Source organism: Sinocyclocheilus anshuiensis, unplaced genomic scaffold, assembly GCF_001515605.1.
Source record: "Sinocyclocheilus anshuiensis isolate Anshui unplaced genomic scaffold, SAMN03320099.WGS_v1.1 scaffold944, whole genome shotgun sequence".
NCBI classification, from domain to species: Eukaryota; Metazoa; Chordata; class Actinopteri; order Cypriniformes; family Cyprinidae; genus Sinocyclocheilus; species Sinocyclocheilus anshuiensis.
This window is the reverse complement of record NW_015549559.1, coordinates 2,352,746-2,358,729: the sequence shown is the minus strand read 5'-3', so window position 1 is coordinate 2,358,729 and position 5,984 is coordinate 2,352,746. Positions and strand designations below refer to the sequence as shown.

Below are 5,984 nucleotides of genomic sequence, written 5' to 3'. Positions count from 1 at the left end.
CTTTGAAGCTGCACTGAAGCTGCAATTTGGACCTTCCACCCAGTGAACCCCACTGAAGTCCACTATATAGAGAAAAACCCTGGAATGTTTTCCTCAAAAACCTTAATTTCCTTTCGACTGAAGAAAGAAAGACATGAACATCTTGGATGACATGGGGGGTGAGAAAATTATGAGGAAATTTTAATTCAGAAGTGAACTAATCCTTTAATTATAATTTCCTAGATATAGCAAATCACTTGATAGATAGATATACTGTAGTGCATACTAAGGATGCACCAATATTAAAATTTTGTCCGATACTGATACAGATAGTGAAGCCAGTAATTATTTTCATGTTACGACTTATAAGCAATAAATGGCATCTATTAAAATTCTTAACTATTTTGTTTTGTAGTGCATACTAAGGATGCACCAATATTAAAATTTTGTCCGATACTGATACAGATAGTGAAGCCAGTAATTATTTTAATGTTATGACTTATAAGCAATAAATGGCATCTATTAAAATTCTTAACTATTTTGTTTAAAATTAAAAATTAAAAATAAAATCATAAAAAAATAAAATTAGTGGTTTTAAATGAAAAATGGATATTTGAAGATTTGCTGTACTCCATCCATCCATTCTCCAAACTGCTTATACTCTGTAGGGTTGTGTGGATTGCATGTAATAGTATTAAATTCTAAGCGTTTTTAAAGATTGCCTTTAGTGAGCATTTGATGACAGCAAAGGTAATTTCCTTTAGAGGAAATGAGCATTAACAAACAATTATATATCCAAATAACCATCAATGCTGTTAAGTAAAAAAAAAAACTCTAATGTGGTGCTGACATATTGTGCATCCCCAGTGCATACAGAGTTTCATTCTGACTTAGACATAGTCATGATGAGTCTACTTTGTCCTTCATTCTGTCTGTCTCTCTTTCTCAATCACTCCCTCGTGTGTGTATAAACCCCTTTACTGTGGTTCAATCTTGATCTGAGTGCTTAACCCTGGTGGGCGCATGGCAGGATATTTTTGGAGCTGGTGGAGATAAACCAGTCAAATGTATGTCTATGCGTGTGTTTGTTTCAGAAGAGACACGTGACTCAGCTGGTTTGGACCTGTCAGATCTGGACAGGGTCTCCCAGGAAGAAGTACTGGGGGTGTGTCAATGTGAGGGCAGTGGTCCTAATGACAGTGCTGGCTGAGCTGAGCCATCCATCCCTATTTTTGGCAGCAGAATCTGTCCTGAAGAACTGCCAACTAAAGCTTTGAGTCAGACATACTCCAAAGAGCAGGGGCTATGGCTCTATTTATGGAAGACACCTCATGTATTTGCCTTATCAAAGGATGCTGGATCTGCATCCCAAATCGGCCGGCAGCCATATCACCCTGTAGCCCAAGACTGGTTGCCCAATGAAGCTAAGCAGGGTTGAACCGAGGTCCTGACTCTCTGTGGTCATTAAAAATCCCAGGATGTCTTTCGAAAAAGAGTAGGGGTGTAACCCCGGCATCCTGGCCAAATTTGCCCATTGGCCTCTGACCATCATGGCCTCCTAACCATCCCCATATCTGCTGATTGGCTTCATCACTCTGTTTCCTCTCCACCAATAAGCTGGTGTGTGGTGGGCGTTCTGACCCAGGTGGATGCTGCACACTGGTGGTGGATGAGGAGATTCCCCTGACAATGTAGAGTGCTTTGAGTGCCTAGAAAAGCGCTATATAAATGTAATGAATTATTATTATTATTATTAAATCTCTACACTCTCTTCCAATTAGCCAGATATTCTGGAACATATTTGTTTGGGTCTGGATAGCAGGGTGGGGTTGGTATCGATGTCATGGTATTAGGGCACCTGACCCTCAGGCTGTGTGGCATCAGACTACGTAATGGTGCCAGGCTTTGAGCCGGCGGAACATGTGGGCGTGTCCTCTGTATTGTGTATTGTTTGGGGACCTTGCGGTTGCTCTAGTTACCTAAATGCTCTTTGATGTAAAAGAGCATAGAGGCGGGACTTTGTGAATGGCGCTAAAATACCGTTAAACCTGACAAATGAGGAGTGAATTATGATCTTTTCATAAGCCGCTTGGAGTGTGTGAGTCATGCTTAGGAAGGGCACAGTTCTAACGCTCGCCCTCCCACAGTCTGTCATTAACCTTTCGACCAAACAAATACCCTGTAATAAGACGAGACCTCAGGAAAACACCCGTGGTCTTCATACACTTAGCACCGTTTTTTCGCATACAGTTCCCACAGAAATGCCCACAAAAAATGTCCCTTGCATTGGATTCAAAAGTTTTATCTGCTTGTTGTGTGATCACGAACTTCTGCTGTGTCAGTCAGTGGTGAGGATTTAAGCAGGGTTGGACGAAATTCAGTCTCCCTTTCAGTTTATAGTTGGAATTTGAATTGAATTGAGCATGTCCACAAGAAATTTGTTTAATGTAAAATGACGGGATGATAAATTTACTGGATTGCAACTCCAAAAAAAAAAAAAAATGCAGCAGTAACACAAAAGTTAACTCAAAACAATAACTACATTCATTTTTAAAAAACATTTTTTTTAACAGATTAGACCGAGAAATAAGCAATTAACCCAGCCCCGTCAAAAATTCTTCATTTGGATAGACTGCACCACAAAATGTTCTTCCATCTTTAATAAGATAGCTTAAAAATCTAACTAAAATCTAAAATATTGACAGGAATATTTGTGAATTAGTGGGAAATTAAGTGTTCTTTCGCCATTCATAAAATGAATGACATTCGGTTAAAAATACTGTATATCAAATAAAATACAATAGTAAATACAACAATTGATTATTCAAATTCAGGAACATGTAAATACACAAACCTAGCTTGAAGTGGAGGTACAGGTTTTTTCAAGCTGTCTGTGTTGATGCAGCAGTGGATATTTTTAATGGTAAACTGATGCATTTGGAAACCTTTGCATGAACCCCTGGTTATGAGTGAGTGTTCTTAGTTGCACTGTGTGAGAGAAATTGTCTATATTGCACCATGTGTTACATTTGCCCTCCCCTTCTGAATGTTCTGAATGAATGTCACAAGCTCTGTCTACTGCAGTCAGATTACACACAGAGAGATACCCCCACACACACACAAACACACACACAGCTCCCGCTGGTCTGGATACACAAACAAACACACAGACCTTTGTGAAGCGTCTTATTGACCTGCATAATACAACTTAACTCAATCTCTCATTTGACTTTGGAAAAAAAAGATGTGTGCCACATTACTTTTTTACAACTGTATCTTTAATGGCAGGTAGTTTACTGTTCTAATGCTTTGTACATTTTTATTGGTTTATGAGTTTGTGGAAAGCTTCTCCTCTCTTGTGTAAATGTAAAGGCCACACACCCCAGAGACTGAAAGAGATCTGTTTATGTGACTCTTGTTGCTCATGTCTGCAATATTATTTAAAAAAACATAAATACTTCAATCATGCCAAAGAAGTAAAGAGACAATACAAATCAAAATAGTTCCCCTTCAGGATATACTTACTGGCACTCACGTCACCCTGCTCGTGACGTCTCGCTGCTCCATTGGACTGATTTTGCACGTGCTTCAGAACGTGGTCACGCAGGGGCGTTCCCATAGCTATCTCGACGCAGCGTCTCGTTCCCTCGGGGAACCATGGTTACATACGTAACCTAGAGACGTTTTTCTTAATGTCTTTTTTATATATATAAAACTGTTTAAATGCTTGCCATTTACAACACTGAGTAAACATTAAAAACATAACACTTATTTCAGGCTTTGGCCACAGAGAGATATAGTGTTTAGCACATTTTTGTGTATTTAGTGCGTCTTTTGTTGGCTTTATCGGTCAGTTAGCTGCAGAGGGATGCCCCTCTCGGGGGTTTGAAGTGAGTGGTTGTATTTTGGCAGATTTAAAGGCTGTTACTGCACTTCATTAGAATTCTCCTCTCATTAGCTTTGTGTTCATTTAACTTCATTTGGCCACCCTTAGTCAATTCTGCACTGTGATACAAAACAGAAGGAGCTGGAGTCAGATCCGCTAAAGCCAAACAAGAGGAAACTAAACTCATGGCAAACACTGTAGTGCTCTGAAATCTATTGTATAAAATGGATTACACCTGTCACTGCATATTTTATATTAATGCGAGTTATTTTTAATCATTTATGTTAAAGGATCGTACAAAAAGTCATACAAGTTTAGAACAACATGAGAGCAATATTTTGGGGTGAATATGAGCTAATATGTTGCCTGGCTACCGTAAACTGGCAAATATATTTTTCTATTCAGATTATTATTACTAATAAATGTCACTATGATTTGAACATTGTGTCTTTGATCATCTTGCTAATGCTGTAATTTTAAGGTCCCTAAGAACACCTAATAACTGTGAGAAAAAAAATCACAGTGACTCTTGAGGCATATTGTTTTAATCACATTGAACCAAGAGAGAGGCCATTGTTATACAATCAACGTATTAATCAGTTTTCTGAATAAAATATGAAAACTACATTTGGATGCACTGTGGATGCAGGTTTAGGTTTTAAGTGTGTTTTATTGTTTGCTTTTACCTGAGTTGTGCTTTTATCTTAAAGACTGCTGTACTATATTGATTCACTGAATGCTATCTGACCATGAAGGTTGACAGCTGTTGTGTATTGAGCTCAGGATCACATGAGCGGATGAAGTTGAGCAGGTTAGCTGTTAGTTTACAGGCTGTGAGCCGCTCTTGTCGACTGCTTACTCTCGCCAACAATTCAGCTGGCGTCTGGACCATTTTTGTTGTGGGGCATCGGAAGCTGTTTGTCTAGGGGGGTCTGACAGATGCCCCGCATGTGTTTGCGTGTGTGGGTGGGTAATTCCGGCCATTGATGGATGAGTGGGGGTAACCCGTCTCCCCTTTGCCCAGTGTCTCCCTCGACATGCCTGGGTATACTGTGCCGTCAAGCCCTGGAGACGGACCTCTGTGTACCGGATCTACCGGAGCTGTTACACAATACGGCTGAACACAGAAGCCACCAACCTCAATCACAGATGTACAGACAAGCAGGCCTCTAATGCCTGTACTTCCGCCCGTGAATGTATAGAGTAGTTTTGCTTTTTTTAATCCGTCAGTTTTCGTCTGCTTTGTATTGATGCCAGTTGATAAACTATTCTTTTTTTTGTTTCCAAAGAAGTCCCAGTTGTAATGCATAAAGAAAGATACGTAATAAATATGTAAGGTAACCATATCAGTCTACGGTTACCTTACAGATAACAAAGTAAGAGTGATTTGAGGTAACTGTATCACTCTACTTTTCCTCTGCACTAACTTACATTGACTTCAGTTGAAGAAGTTGTTGTCAACCTTTTGACTCGAAGGCCCCCCATTGTTCACAAGAATATCTGAAGACCTGACACTCGTAGTGTCTGTAAATTACATTTCAGGATTCCATACGTTTTAAGAGCTGCATGTTTTTCAAGTCTCCCACTCTTTTTAACCAATGAATTTGCATTATTTTTTCAGTAATTTGTGTTTTACAATTTCTACCTAGTGAAATATTATAGAGTTTGACAAGCATAACTAGAAAAATGTAAACTAACCCCCCCCCCCAACATTCAACTGCTTTTAGCATAACTAGAAAAATGTAAACTAACCCCCCCCCCAACATTCAACTGCTTTTATTTCCAGCAAATGTGAATAAAAGTAACATTATTATTAACAAAAAGTTTAACCTACCTGAGACATAAACTGAACTAAGATTCATAGGCATTTGATGAACAGAAGTGGAATAATGAGTCCCTGAACAAAGGGGACTCAAATTTTTATTTTAAATATAAAATTTAAAATTTAATGCAAATTTTGTCTTATTTTAAATTATGAAATTATCTTGAGGCACCCTTGAAAGTTTGCCGAGTGATAACCACTTGAATGGGTCAGTGTTTTCCCTGCAGCAGTAAAATAAGTTACATCTGATCTTTATTTCCCCTCTTTAAAGGTGCCATAGAATGGAAAACTGTATTT

The 5,984-nt window shown here is 38.8% G+C and overlaps 1 protein-coding gene across 1 annotated transcript in view; it reads left to right on the top strand.

The window, feature by feature from the left end:
• Positions 1 to 5,984, top strand: part of LOC107657082 (asc-type amino acid transporter 1-like) — a 15,405-nt gene that overhangs the window by 4,040 nt on the left and 5,381 nt on the right. The gene's annotated exons all lie outside the window — the stretch shown is intronic.